Source organism: Camellia sinensis, chromosome 4 (genome assembly GCF_055761805.1).
Source record: "Camellia sinensis isolate YWXY chromosome 4, ASM5576180v1, whole genome shotgun sequence".
In the NCBI taxonomy this organism is placed as follows: domain Eukaryota; kingdom Viridiplantae; phylum Streptophyta; class Magnoliopsida; order Ericales; family Theaceae; genus Camellia; species Camellia sinensis.
The window spans coordinates 8,441,494-8,458,384 of NC_138964.1; positions in this window are offsets into that span (position 1 = coordinate 8,441,494).

Consider the following 16,891-nt stretch of genomic DNA (forward strand, 5'->3'; position numbering starts at 1 on the left):
ACCATTAATTAACAAAATCTAAGTCGAAGTGAAACATTTCAATGGGATGTTTGTTATAATTTAGGAGGAGGGGTTATAACTTATTTTAATTTAAAAGTTTGTATTGAATTATAGATTTTGTTTATAATTTTATGGGTAAAAATAATTTTATTAAGTTAAAAAATTAATTATTTGAAAATTGGGGAACAAATACTTTTAACATATACTTTCTAAGCACTCGTTTGATAAATCAAATTTTAGATTAAAAAGTTATTTAATAAGTTAAAAAATTAATAAAATAAAATGACACATTTAAACTATAATTATTTCATTTTTTCTTTCACAAGAGTCAAAAAAAAATTAAAAAATTATCCTAAACGAAAATTTTTAATCCCAGACTAATATCAAAAAATCAAAAAGTCAAATTACATCCCAAACCAACTCTAACTATTAGCTTTCAACTTCTAATAATTTATTTTTCAACAGACCAATGTGAGTTGATCAAAATTTACTCATTGTGATTATTACGTTAATTAATATGAGAATATCATATATATCGTGCTATAGACATACCACTATTACACTGCAAAAATATGAACTCTCGCACCAATCAAATATCAAAAACACATATACAATCCACATCATCTGCCAAATTCACCGATGCGAATTGAACGGATTAGCAGATTAGTAGATGGATGCGAATCGGTTTTAGCAATTTAAACTTTTACAAATTTTAAATATAATACAACATGTCAACATTTTTTTTTTTTTTTATAACAATCCAACTCAACACAATTAAAAGATTATTAAGTAAATTGTCAAATACAAATAATAAATACATATAAGAAAATCATATATTATCAAAACTATTTCATTACTTTATTTTATTCAAAAACTATTTAATTTGATTTTTTTTAAATGACAAAATTAAGTCTTATATTTTCTACAAAAAAAATACAAAATATCAACACTTGTCATTTGATAAAAGGATTTTCAAATAAAAAATAAATTGAAAACACAACAGAATATCTAAATTTTTTTTAATTGAAAATACAAACAGAATATCTAAATAAATTGAAAACACTAAGTCTTATAAATTACTAGAGATGCTCGCGGTTTGGCGATTCGGTTGCGGCCAAAGAAATTTCAAATCTGCATCTGTCCAAAACTAGATAGATTGAAAAAAATCAATCCGCAACCGTCCGCTCGTCATCACGTAACCATCCAAAATGCGATAGATCGGTTTGATTTGCGGCCAAAGAAATCTCAAATCTGCATCCGTCCAAAACTAGGCATATTGAAAAAAATCAATCCGTAACTGTCTGCTTGTCATCGGGTAACCATCCAAAATGCGACCGATCGATTCAGTTCGATCATGTTAAACGGATCTAAATTTCCGTTGTTCACCCTATTTTACATCAATATGCAATTATTATTATTATTATTATTTTTTTTTTTTTTTTTTTTTTGTACATCAGAAAGTAAATATGCAAATTTAAAGATAGACAAAAGGAGCTCCAAATTCACCATATTACTAACAACCAAGGCTTTGAAAATCGGACTGGACCGGTCGGGGTTTCGGTCCGGATGGACCCTCTAAACCGGCCAGAATTGAAAACCGGCATTTTTAGCGAGAATCGGAAAAACCGGCGGTTGAACCGGCGAACCAGTCGACCCGGAGCCGGTTCACCGGGCTGTCCGGCTCGGAATTTTTTTTTTCTTTCTTATTATATATATATATATATAATATAAGAATATAAGAAAATTTTAATTTGAAACTCTTTTTTAAGGGTCTCCTCTTGTGAGGAATCCCATTAAGAGCTTGATGAAATTATTGTGAAACTCTTCACCTATTTATAAGAAAAAAAACTCTTTCAAAAAAACTCAAGAAATCTATGTGAGATTCAATCAAATGTATTGGAGAGAATATTGAAATTTTGATATCCCTCCAAAATTTTTGCTCTCCTTTCAATCAAATTATTTGAATTAAAATCATATGGAGGGAATATTAAATATTTGATTTCATCCTCCAAAATTGAAATTAATAATATTTTAAAATATATTATTATATTTTTCAGTAAAAAAAAATATTATGACAAATATTTAAGATAATTTAATATTTTTAATTTTTAATTTTATTACTTGTATTTTTATTTAAATATAATTTTAATATATTTATTACGTCACGGTTCGATTCCGGTTCAACCCGACGGTTGAACCGGTGACCCGTCCACCCGATCCCTTTTCCGGTTCACTCACCGGTCCGATTTTTAAAACATTGCTAACAACTACTTGCTTCGTCACTTGACCGTATAGGCTATTTGGGCCCACCATACAGCCTATTTTATAACATATTGTTTTATTTTTATTTTTATTTTTATTTATTGGGTAAATTATGCAAATAGTCCATATACTTTACACGATATGTCAATTTGGTCTATATAGTTTTGATTTGCTCGATTTTGCCCCTTAATTTAACGTATTGTATCATTTTAGTCCAATAAATAACGGTTGTTAAATTAATTTAACGGAATTTCAAATAATGTATCAATTTAGTCCATATACTTTATACGATATGTCAACTTGGTCTCTGTAGTTACAATTTTTTCGATTTTGACAGAGACTAAATTGACATATTGTGAAAAATACAGGAACCAAATTGACACATTGTTTGACTTTCCGTTAAATTAACTTAACAACCGTTATTTATTGGACTAAAATGACACAATCCGATAAATTAAGGGATAAAATCGAGCAAATTAAAACTACATAAACCAAATTGACACATCGTGTAAAGTACAGGGACTATTTGCATAATTTTTCCTTATTTATTTATTTATTTTAAGATTTTATGACACATATTATATATATATATATATATTTTATATGATTGGGTGTCTAAATTAACTTATATGCATCTTAATTAATTTTGAAATCTACACAAAGCGCCTTCTTTATGTGAATCAGGTAAATTTTAAATAGAATTCATAGACCTAACTCCATAAAGTTGATAACACCTTAACAAGAGTTAAACTTGGTAATTGAAAAAAAAACACCCCAAATACCAAATACCAAATTGTATCTACTAAGCCAACTGTTTAAAATTTATGACACACACATATTATACATGAGCATAGCATGCACGATATCTAATAATAAGATGCAAATTATGGATTGTGGAGTGGTGCATCTTATAATGTTGTTTATAATTTATTTTTATTTTATTTATAAGATTTGTGCTATATTATTTAAGGTTAATTTGATGTAACTTATTATAAATTAAAATTAATAATTAAAAATCGAAAGTATCTTTTTTCTAAAAAGAGATGTTTTCAGTTTTTTTATTTTTTTAAAATTAGTTTAAGTTTATTATTATATATCAACTTTTAGTTTAAAAAAACTAAACCAAAAATATCCATTATAACAACAATGAGTAATGTTAGAAATTCTAAAAGTTCTACTAAAATTCTTACAAAATATTTTATATATGTGTGAAACTCACATCATATGAATCTTATGTGGGTCTCACACTCATGTGAGATATTTAATAAAATTTTTAATATTTTTTATACAAAAATAAATTACAGATCATTCCTAATAAATTTATAGATCCCACAATAAGGAGGAGCTAATGAGTGACAAATGCCCAACCTACAATTGCTAGCAAAATACTGCAATTCTCAGCGGTGCATTTACTCCCCCATCCCCCCAAGCGGGGTTGGTGCTTATGGGCGCAGGACCATGCTGCGAGACTCATGGGACTTTGTCCCCTATTTATATTGATGATTTAATTCGTTTATATTATTAAATTTATTAAATAAATATTCATAAAGAAATCAGATTATTTAAATATCAGTAACTCAATAACAAGATCTTATTTATTTATTTATTTTTTAAAAACGATTAACAAACTTTAATAATTTGTTTTAAAACAATTATATTTCTCCTCCTAAAGTTATACATGTCCAATGTGAATAATATGTTTGATGAATCTTATAACATAAATAGTTTAAATTATCAAAATAGGCTAAGGACAAATCTCCAATGAACCCCACGGCATGTGTTCCCGATGTATTACAACCGAACCCACAAGACCCCTGGTTTTCCATAACTGACCTCACTTTCATCAACATATTACAATCAAACCCACAAACTCCTAGTTTTCCATAACTGACCTCACTTTCATCAACATATTACAATGGAATCCATAACATGGCACAAACTTAAACTCCCGACATCCACTACCAAGTTCCAATGATGTATATTGCAGTTTTTTTTTTTTTATTGGGATTTTTTTTTTTATTAATAAGAAATGAAGTTTACAGATAAAGTAGTCCGGGTAGAAATAGCATCATAGTTTGGAGCACACATCCCAACTATGTTCACATCTATAACTCAAACACATATGCTTACCAGGGCAGGAACAGGTTGGCGAGACCCCAACCAAGGGAGAGACAATAAGCAGATAGCAAAAGATTGAGACTTGACACAGTGGCTAGCTGCCTGCTTCGATGCTAAGTGAAGGCCTACTTGAATTTTGAGTCCTTCCGGTGAATAAAGAAAGTCGTTGATTGAACAGTTGTCTATCTCGGATGTCGACCTAACCATGCTTTCCCACATGCTTACTTTCTGATTTGCCCAACAAATTTATTCTCACACACACATCAATTCACCATTTTTCTATAATTATAGAACAACAGATTTTTTTACACAAGGGTTTTGCTAGCCATTACTTTTCGAGCGTTCGTTAATGCTATATTTAATTGAGAGATTTTAAAAAGAATTTGAAAATAAAAAGAGAAAATATGTGTGAAATTAAGTAAAATTTAAGTATATTTTATTCATATTTTACATATCTTTTCCTTTTTCTTTTCCAAATCTCCCAACAAAATACAGTGTAAGAGTCAAAATACTAATAAAAATTTTAAATTTTAATACACATTAATCATTTCACATATTTTTTTTATAGGCTTTTAAAACCTTAATCAACACATTAACGTTGTGTTTGATTGTCTTTTTTATTTTTCTTTCCAAATCTCTTCCCAAATTCTCCAACCAAATACAACATAAGGATGGTAGTTTGCATTCTTCTCTATACAATAATCTCATTTGAAATGATATGGATATCCTTGTATCAATTTAGGAGTATAATTCTCCTTCATCAATTTAGGTACGAGGGGAAAAAATTAAGAAATTACAGCCATATTTGATTTGTATTTGTGAAATAATTATGAAAAATATTTTTCTAAAAAGAATTTATAAAATTTGAAAATTTATTTAGTTGTATATTTTGAAAAATAATTTTGGAGTTTAGAATTTGGGATGATTTAATTTTATTTTTTTTTTATAATTGAATACATGAGTGTGTGGGTGAAAATCTGACCACACTGCCCGCCTAGTAATCAGCTGGAGAGCACCGGCAGAATAGATGGCTTCAGCAAACCTACAATAGAAAGAAAAGGCTCCGGCGGTGGCTCTTCCACCCGGGGGCACTACGATGATCAAGTCAGTATATCTCTCAAAGATAATCAAGTGCTAAACTCACAAGCTTAAGCATAAAACTGCGTACCTTAGACCCACGGGGGTGCCTCTCTTTTATAGTTTACTCAATCCAAGTCCTACTAGAAGCCTGACTTCTATGGACTTCAATTCAATACTGACTTTGGACTCTTCAAGAGATAAAGATAAACTCCATAAGAGTTTTATCCTTATCTTTAGCAAAATCTTCTCTTTCCTCTAGGACTCTTGCCCCTTATCCATTTATCCGCTTATCTCGGATTCCGATATCTTCGGAGATCACCTCGGCCTCGCCAAAGATAACCTCGGCATAACTACCACGACACGTGGCACCTCGGCTGACACGTCGGTGTCACCATGCCACGTGTTGGTATTCAGAAAATATATCCCCACAACTGCCCCCTAGGTTCTATTATCTCGGCATTCTGAGGTGATGGAACCTATATCTGTATTTTCTTCTATTACCTCGACGTCAGAACTCTTCGGCCGAGATTGTCAAGCCGATATGTCTTGTTTTCAAGAACAAGAACTCGAATGAACTTTCCCACGCGCATGAGCTGTCATGCATCACTTCTCAACCGTTTCTCTTACGCGTCTTTACCATGTTGGTCCGTGCTTGCGACGCGCTTATTAGCCGTCTTTAATCTATCTGCGCCGTCTGACGCATGCGGTTTTCCAGGCGCAATAATTGCCTTATTTTGCCGTCGTTTTACGTTTTTAACAAAGACACTATTTTTTGCTTTCGTCTGTTCACTTTTACATCTAAGTTCTTTTGTTTTTTTCTCTCTCTAAAACTCTTTCTTTCAATTTCGCCATTGCTGAAACTCCAAGCTTTGCATTTTGTCTTCCTGGTGGAACTCTCGTCGTTCTGTCACATCTGTAACTACTGACTGACTTCGGCAGTTCTCACATCGGTTTCATTCTTTTCGGTAAGCAACTGTTCCTTCTGATTTCAATTCTTGACTGTTTCTGGAATCTCTTGTTATTACTGCCTTGTTCAAATATCTACTTTGTGAATCATACACTTGAATGTGTTTACTCCTTGATTTGGCCCTTGCCTATATCTTGAACACACGCACCGTTGCACTACTCCACTGTATTTTTGCCACTGATCTTGGTCCTTTATTTCTCGTATACTTCATGTTCTTGATAGCCCATCCATGTTCTTACTTCTGAAATTTCGCCTTTGTTTTCTGTCTTTTGTGTTTTTGCCAGATCGCTGCCTTCAATTTTTTATTTTCAATCTTTGCCTTCATAGATTTAGGTTTGGGATCTGTCTATAGAACCTGTCAATTCTTAGGAAAAAACTGAAACAATCCTTACCAGTACATACCTAGGGTTTCGTCGAGGTCCTGGTAACCCCTTTAGAGCATCTTCTTTCTGAAACCTAGCCTTCTGATTTTAGGCCGACGTTATGGGTATGTGGAGACATAGGGTAGTGTCACGACCCAAACCCGGCCCTATGGGTTTAGCATCGTAACCGGCCAGTAATCCGAGATTACCGAAGGCCTGCAGAACAGTAATATAGTAAAACAGAGTACAGGGCCTGGCGGAAGCCAAAACAGTAAATAAACAATGCCCAATGAGCTGTGACAGTCTGCATGCAAAAAGACTTCTCGTACATTTATACATAAACAGTACAGAACAGTATACACAATATGTACAATCATTCAGACTAGCGACTCGATCCCTGCATAACAGTACAGTAAACATTCAGTCTATACAGAACAGTAAGACAGTACAGAAGGGGGATTTGTAAAACACCCCTAAGCCTTAACACGATAGGCTCGGAACCTCGCAGTGAGGCACATAGGCTGGCTTGACAAAACTGGAGTAACCCTGACGCTCCTAGCCGCGGTCTGGTGCTTGAACACCTACATATATATATGAGCAGTGAGCTAAAGCCCAGTGAATAACATAATGCGTAAAGAGGTTAAGAATGAATGTCCTTACAGTGTGAAAACAGTTCAATTAAACAGTATTTCAGTTGTTCAGTCAGTACAGTCATATGTTGTACACCCATTAGCATAACAGTACAGTAAGCAGTAGGTCTTAAAAGACCGAACAGTAATGATGGCCATCAGTCAGTAAACAGTAGTGGTTCCAACAAGGGAACCGACAGAGATTTCTGTCACAGTAACAGTAAACAGTAGGTGCTAAGGATGCCACAATACAGTTCAGAATATAGGACATACATTCATTCAATTAACAGTATTCAATTCAGAAACAGTACAGTTCAGTTATTCAGAAAATAATCATTTTTGAACATATCTTTACACAATCGTCACTCACAGAGTTCTGGGCTACGGTATGCTAGAGCGTGCCTCCCCAGTCGCCAACCCAACACAGTTCACAGGTTGAACACACACTAAGCTACACAGTTGGGAAATATAGTAACTTAACCCCTAATGCCTCGGTGTGTTCTACATCTATATCCTCAGTAAGATGCCTTAAACTAGGCCTAAGAATGCCTAGAATGGGATGAGGATGCAAAGATGTACTCAAAAAGCAGTTTCAGAAGTTTCAGAAAAACAGAGTCCCGCTCGAGCTCAGGTTTACCCGCTCGAGCGGACATGCAACAAAGGTACACGCTCGAGCGTCAACTTTTTCGCTCGAGCGTACTGTAAAAGTACCGGATGAGTGAAATCTCCGCTCGACGCCCGCTCGAGCTTGAGACACAGGACTCCGCTCGAGCGCCCAATCCTCCGCTCGAGCGGACTGTGAAACAGTGCAGAGAAATACTGGATGCTCGGATTCTCCGCTCGAGCGCCAAATTTCCCGCTCGAGCGGAAGTGCAAAAATCTGGAAAACCCAAATTGCACCTCCAAGCTCAAACCAAGCTTTCACCATTCAAAACTCGACCTCTTGGGCTTAATTTCCAGAAAACATTTGTAAACACATAGAATAACATGGTTCAAAGCTCAATTTGAGAAATCAAAGCCCAAGGGTGTTTAATTCAAACTCAATTTCAAACCATTTTCATGAACAAGATGAACATGCAAACATGCATGAATTCAAATCATTTTGAAGCTCCAATTTGATGCTCTAAGGAGCCAATTGATCCAAAAACAAGTTGAAAACATGGACCATTACAAAATTATGGACATGCATGCACCATTTTACCATGAAATCAACTCACAACTCAACAATACTAACATGCATGCATGAATTATGCTCTATTACAACATGCTAGAACTAACCCATGGCTCAATTCTAAATTTGACATGAATCATGCAAGAACAAGATAAACAAGAGGGTAATTACTCTACCTTAAGTCTCCAATGCAAGACTAGGGGCTCAATTTAGCAATCTACACTTCAATTCTTCAATTACCAAGCAATTTACAAGTAAAATTGAGATGAAAACCACTCTTCTAGTTTTTCTCTCTCTCTATGGTCGGCAATGGCAAGGAGAAAGGCTGATGAATTGTCTTGGTTAAGTGTAATGAGCTCAAAGATGTATAGGTAGTGGCCACTCACCATAGCAAAATGGTAAATAAGTGCAACCTTGCATTAAGTCAATATTTAATCTAATTTAATCATACCTAATTAGTTTTCAGTTAATTATACCATAAAATCACATTAATTATGAGGATCATAAAACATCAATTAATTCCCGATTCAGCCGTCGATAAGGCCTTCAATTAGCAGTTTAAACACTAAAACACGAACAGATCAAATAATCAATCAAACAGATAGATGCACAATTAAACAGATAGACTCAGTCAATTCAGTTCCAGTTTTCAGTCAGTCAGTTCAGTACTTTAATCAGTTCAATTATCAGTCATAATCAGTTCAGTTTGACGGTAATCAATGTTTATCGGTAAGCAGCGATGAGGGTTATTACAGTCTCCCCTCCTTATAAAGAGTTTAGTCCTCTAAACTCGAGTTACCTTCGTTCTGGAAGAAAACAGGATTCGGTGGAAACAGTTCAGGATATCTTTTAGCCATGTCCTATTCCCTTTCCCAAGTGGCATACACACCACCATGGTTTTGCCAGTTGACTTTTACCAGCGGGATTTCTTTGTTTCTCAGTTTCTTGATCCGTCTATTTACAATCTGTATAGGCCGTTCCTCATAAGTGTAGTCGTCACTCAGCACTACATGGATAGGCTCTATTACATGGAAAGGATCCCGGAGGTAGTCTCTCAACATGGAAATGTGGAAGACGTTATGCATATGCTCCATTTCAGGAGGAAGCGCAACTTGATACGCCACCGGATTGATTTTCTCAATAATCTCATATGGTCCGACGTATCTCGGTGCTAATTTGCCTTTGACTCCAAAACGAGTCTGGCCTTTCATCGGCGTCACTTTCACAAATACGTGATCACCCACTTCATACTCTCTGTCTCGTCTTCTACTATCAGCATAACTCTTCTGTCTGCTCAGTGCAGTTTTCAATCTCTGTTGTATCAGTTTCACTTTCTCAGTTGTTTCATATACAATCTCGGGCCCAAGCAAAGGCCCATCTCTAACTTCTGCCCAGCAAATCGGAGATCTACATTTTCTGCCATACAATGCCTCGAAAGGTGCCATGCCAATACTCGAGTGATAACTGTTGTTGTAAGCAAATTCAGCTAAGGGCAAATGACTTTCCCAGTTTCCCTGAAAATCAAGGACACACATTCTCAGTAAATCCCCCAGAGTCTGGATGGTCCTTTCTGACTGGCCATCTGTCTGAGGATGATAAGCACTACTCAGTCTCAGTTCAGTACCCAGTGCAGTCTGTAGGCTTTGCCAAAACCTCGATGTAAATTTCGAATCCCTGTCAGAAACAATGGACATGGGCACTCCATGCAGTCTAACAATTTCATCAATATAGAGTACAGCCAATTTGTCCGCATTATAAATTGTCTTAACAGGTAAGAAGTGAGCAGATTTAGTCAGTCTATCAACAATAACCCAAATTGAGTCCATACCTTTACTGGAGCGAGGCAATCCCACTATAAAATCCATGGTGATATGCTCCCATTTCCACTCCGGTATCGGTAAGGGCTGCAATAAGCCTGCGGGTCGTTGATGTTCAGCTTTAACTTGTTGGCAATGAAGACATTTCGATACAAAATCAGCAATTTCTTTCTTCATTCCCGGCCACTAAAAGTTCAGTTTCAGGTCTTGGTACATTTTCGTATTCCCCAGATGGATAGAAAATTTTGAGTTGTGGCCCTCTTGCAGAACTCTTCTTTTCAGTTCAGTATCATTTGGTACACACAGTCTTTCTTGAAATTTCAGTACATTATTCTCAAATTTGAATCCCGGTCTCGGTTTAGATTCTCTTTCTTCGATGATCTTCTTCAAGAAGTCATCCAGTTGCTGTTTCTCTTTAATTTCTTCAATCAGTGCCGGTTGAGCAGAAATAGCAGCTAAGGTTCCACCTTGTTCTCGCAAAACAATTTCAATTTCAGATTTTTCAAGGTCACAAAGCAGCTCTTTCTGTCCAGTGAGTACACAGGCTAAGTTTCCAATTGATTTCCGGCTCAATGCATCAGCAACGGTATTGGCTTTTCCCGAGTGGTACAATATCTGTAGGTCATAGTCTTTAATTAGTTCTAGCCATCTCCGCTGTCTCATGTTCAGTTCTTTCTGTGTGAAGAAATACTTTAAACTCTTATGGTCGGTATATATTTCACATGTCACCCCATACAGATAGTGACGCCAGATTTTCAGTGCAAATACTACTGCAGCAAGTTCCAGATCATGGGTCGGGTAGTTCTTTTCATGCGGTCTCAGTTGTCGGGAAGCATAGGCGATTACTCTCTCATTCTGCATTAAAACACATCCCAAACCCTTATGAGAAGCATCACTAAACACAGTATAGCCATCCGTACCTGAAGGTAAGGTCAGAACAGGTGCAGTCACTAATCGAGTTTTCAACTCCTGGAAAGCAAATTCTCTTTGGTCAGTCCAGTCAAATGATATCCCCTTCTGAGTCAGTTGAGTTAGTGGTAAGGCAATTTTGGAGAAATCTTGGACAAATCTTCTATAATATCCAGCCAAACCCAAAAAGCTTCGAACTTCAGTCACGTTGGTTGGTCTAGGCCAGTTCACTACAGCTTTGATTTTCTGCGGATCAACAGAAATTCCATCTTTGCTAACAACATGCCCCAAAAACATAACATGGTCAAGCCAAAATTCACATTTAGACAGTTTAGCATACAGTTTCTGTTCTCTTAGGGTTTGTAGGGCAAGTCTCAGATGATGTTCATGTTCTTCTATAGTCTTGGAGTAAATCAATATGTCATCAATAAATACAACAATAAAATTGTCAAGGTATGGTTTAAAAATTCTGTTCATAAGGTCCATAAATGCAGCCGGTGCGTTCGTAACTCCGAAAGGCATAACTAAAAATTCGTAATGTCTATACCTCGTTCTAAAAGCAGTTTTGTCAATGTCATATGATTTAACTTTCAACTGATGGTATCCGGATCTGAGATCGATCTTCGAAAATACTTTAGCACCCTGTAACTAATCAAACAGGTCATCAATACGCGGTAACGGGTATTTATTCTTTACAATTACCTTATTGAGTTCACGATAGTCAATACACAGTCTCAGTGAGCCGTCTTTCTTCTTTACAAACAAAACAGGTGCGCCCCACGGTGAGGTACTAGGTCTGATGAACTTTTTGTCTAATAGTTCTTGCAACTGCACTTTCAGTTCTTTCAGTTCAGTTGGAGCCATTCGGTAAGGAGCTTTAGAAACTGGCTGTGTTCCGGGAACCACATCAACAGTAAACTCAATCTCCCGGTCGATCAAATCCCCTGGCAAATTGTCTTGAAAAACATCTGGGAATTCTCTGACTATAGGAATACAGTTCACATTAGCATTATCATCAGTAGACACAGTCAATACAGAACACAAATATCCCTTACAGCCCTTTCTAATCAGTTTAACAGCCTTCACAGATGAAATCAAATACGGAGGGGGTACTACCCCAATCCCATTAAACACAAATTCAGGTAGGCCAGGTGGACGGAAAACTACTTGTTTTGTTACACAGTCTATGGTGGCATGATATTTCGTTAACCAGTCCATCCCTAATATTACATCAAAATGATCAATGTTCAATGGCAGTAAATCGATAAACAGATGTGCATCTCCAACAATAATTTCACAAGCAGGGTACATGTATGCACAGGTCATAGATCCCCCAACGGGTGATGATACAGCTAACAGATAGTTCATAGGTTCTAAGGGTCTATTCAATTTACGCGAAAAAGCATGCGACACATAAGAATGCGTAGACCCCGAATCAATCAGTACATAAGCATTCTGAGTACAAATAGAGAGAATACCTGACACAACGGTCTCGGTATTCTGGACATCTCCCGGTACTAGGGCGAACACTCGGCCCTGCCTCATAGGCTCTTTCCCGGTAGCTTTGGGGTTCGGTTTTGGTGTAACAGTTGATGCCGCTACGCTTGGTGTAGCTTTACTACTAGCTTGTGGAGCAGAGGGACAGTCTTTAACCATGTGGCCCACTTTGCCACACCTGTAACAGGCTCTTGATAATTTGTAACAGACTCCCTTGTGATTTTTACCACATTCAGAACAGGGTGGTATTGTACGGTTTCCTTGACTAGACGTAGTCGTTGACCCCGTATTCTGTTTCTTGTTTAATGGACTATGCTTGCCTTTCTTAAACTTAAATCCCTGCCTTTTACCCCGCCATTCAGGCGCTGGCGTTTCAGTCTTTAGTGCTTCAATGTTTGATTCAGCCATCAAGGCTCGGTCAAGAACATTTACATAGTTTGGTAGCTTCAAAACATTAATCCGATCAAGGATTGCAACATTAAGGCCGCCTTCGAACTTTCTGGCCTTCTTATACTCAGTATCCACCATATGCGGTGCATATCTAGCAAGCTCGGTGAATTTCGTCTCATATTCAGCCACGGACATTGCTCCTTGTCTCAGCTGTTCAAACTCAGTTACTTCTCTATCCCTAACACACTGAGGGAAGTACTTTTCAAAGAAGGCTCCTTTGAATTGAGCCCAAGTCAGAACGGTATTTTCATCACGGATGAGCATCCACCACCTTCTAGCTTCTTCTTGCAATGTAAAGGTGGCTAACAGTACTTTGTGTGCTTTGGAGCACGGGAAAACTTCAAACAATTTTTCAGTCTCCAGCACCCATGCTTCAGGTTTCAACGGTTCAAGGCCTCCCTAAAAGGACGGCGGTTTCATTTTGCTGAACTTATGGGTCAGTGCAATTATATCCCCATCATTAGCATTCATATTTTGTTCATTCACATTCACATTTTGTTCCGGTACCACCGGAGGAAGAGGTGGGGGGCTGTTGGTTCAGTTGTTGGTCCAGTCTTGCAGTTATCAGTTCCATCATTTGTTCCAGTCTGGCCATTCTGGCCTCAGAGGATGAGGATTCAGTTTCATTTGCAGTGTTTGCGTTATCCATTTCACTATAAACAGTTATAACAGTTTTAAACATAAGCAGTCATTTGCTTAACAGTTTTAACATGATTCAGTCATAACATAACCACACACTTATCATGCTCATGTGATGCCCTATTACTTTCTAGGACACCCTATAGCTCATTTGGACATGTGTGTGCGGTATAACTCGTGGTAAGTATCGCTCTGATACCACTCTGTCACGACCCAAACCCGGCACTATGGGTTTAGCATCGTAACCGGCCAGTAATCCGAGATTACCGAAGGCCTGCAGAACAGTAATACAACAAAACAGAGTACAGGGCCTGGCGGAAGCCAAAACAGTAAATAAACAATGCCCAATGAGCTGTGACAGTCTGCATGCAAAAAGACTTCTCATACATTTATACATAAACAGTACAGAACAGTATACACAATATGTACAATCATTCAAACTAGGGACTCGATCCCTGCATAACAGTACAGTAAACATTCAGTCTATACAGAACAGTAAGACAGTACAGAAGGGGGATTTGTAAAACACCCCTAAGCCTTAACACGATAGGCTCGGAACCTCGCAGTGAGGCACATAGGCTGGCTTGACAAAACTGGAGTAACCCTGACGCTCCTAGCCGCGGTCTGGTGCCTGAACACCTACATATATATATGAGCAGTGAGCTAAAGCCCAGTGAATAACATAATGCGTAAAGAGGTTAAGAATGAATGTCCTTATAGTGTGAAAACAGTTCAATTAAATAGTATTTCAGTTGTTCAGTCAGTACAGTCATATGTGGTACACCCATTAGCATAACAGTACAGTAAGCAGTAGGTCTTAAAAGACCGAACAGTAATGATGGCCATCAGTCAGTAAACAGTAGTGGTTCCAACAAGGGAACCGACAGAGATTTCTGTCACAGTAACAGTAAACAGTAGGTGCTAAGGATGCCACAATGCAGTTCAGAATATAGGACATACATTCATTCAATTAACAGTATTCAATTCAGAAACAGTACAGTTCAGTTGTTCAGAAAATAATCATTTTTGAACATATCTTTACACAATCGTCACTCACAGAGTTCTGGGCTACGGTATGCTAGAGCGTGCCTCCCCAGTCGCCAACCCTACACAGTTCACAGGTTGAACACACACTAAGCTACACAGTTGGGAAATATAGTAACTTAACCCCTAATGCCTCGGTGTGTTCTACATCTATATCCTCAGTAAGATGCCTTAAACTAGGCCTAAGAATGCCTAGAATGGGATGAGGATGCAAAGATGTACTCAAAAAGCAGTTTCAGAAGTTTCAGAAAAACAGAGTCCCGCTCGAGCTCAGGTTTACCCGCTCGAGCGGACATGCAACAAAGGTACACGCTCGAGCGTCAACTTTTCCGCTCGAGCGTACTGTAAAAGTACCGGATGGGTGAAATCTCCGCTCGACGCCCGCTCGAGTGCCCAATCCTCCGCTCGAGCGGACTGTGAAACAGTGCAGAGAAATACTGGATGCTCGGATTCTCCGCTCGAGCGCCAAATTCCCCGCTCGAGCGGAAGTGCAAAAATCTGGAAAACCCAGATTGCACCTCCAAGCTCAAACCAAGCTTTCACCATTCAAAACTCGACCTCTTGGGCTTAATTTCCAAAAAACATTTGTAAACACATAGAATAACATGGCTCAAAGCTCAATTTGAGAAATCAAAGCCCAAAGGTGTTTAATTCAAACTCAATTTCAAACCATTTTCATGAACAAGATGAACATGCAAACATGCATGAATTCAAATCATTTTGAAGCTCCAATTTGATGCTCTAAGGAGCCAATTGATCCAAAAACAAGTTGAAAACATGGACCATTACAAAATTATGGACATGCATGCACCATTTTACCATGAAATCAACTCACAACTCAACAATACTAACATGCATGCATGAATTATGCTCTATTACAACATGCTAGAACTAATCCATGGCTCAATTCTAAATTTGACATGAATCATGCAAGAACAAGATAAACAAGAGGGTAATTACTCTACCTTAAGTCTCCAATGCAAGACTAGGGGCTCAATTTAGCAATCTACACTTCAATTCTTCAATTACCAAGCAATTTACAAGTAAAATTGAGATGAAAACCACTCTTCTAGTTTCTCTCTCTCTCTCTATGGTCGGCAATGGCAAGGAGAAAGGCTGATGAATTGTCTTGGTTAAGTGTAATGAGCTCAAAGATGTATAGGTAGTGGCCACTCACCATGGCAAAATGGTAAATAAGTGCAACCTTGCATTAAGTCAATATTTAATCTAATTTAATCATACCTAATCAGTTTTCAGTTAATTATACCATAAAATCACATTAATTATGAGGATCATAAAACATCAATTAATTCCCGATTCGGCCGCCGATAAGGCCTTCAATTAGCAGTTTAAACACTAAAACACGAACAGATCAAATAATCAATCAAACAGATAGATGCACAATTAAACAGATAGACTCAGTCAATTCAGTTCCAGTTTTCAGTCAGTCAGTTCAGTACTTTAATCAGTTCAATTATCAGTCATAATCAGTTCAGTTTGACGGTAATCAATGTTTATCGGTAAGCAGCGATGAGGGTTATTGCAGGTAGACACCCCGACCAAACTTGAGTACTTTAGGCGAGAGTTTTCTATTCCTGCCGATGTCCATCTGAGACTAGCTGAAGATAATGACTCTATTATGCCCACAGATGATTCAATGCCCTTTCTCATAGTAGCTTTTACTGAGTGCAGACTCCGGCTCCCACTTAACATTCTCCTTCGCGAAATTCTTCACTTTTACAAGTTGAACCCTATGCAACTTGCCATAAACTCTTATCGAGTGATCAATGGAATCATAGCTTTAGCTAGGCAAGAGAATGCTAGGATTACCCTGGCCGACATTCAGTACTGTTATACCATGTGCCCCCTTAACCTGAAGGAAAAAGGCTTCGTTTATTATCTTAAGCCGAGGTCGACAGAATACAAAATTGTAGCCGACCTCCCAG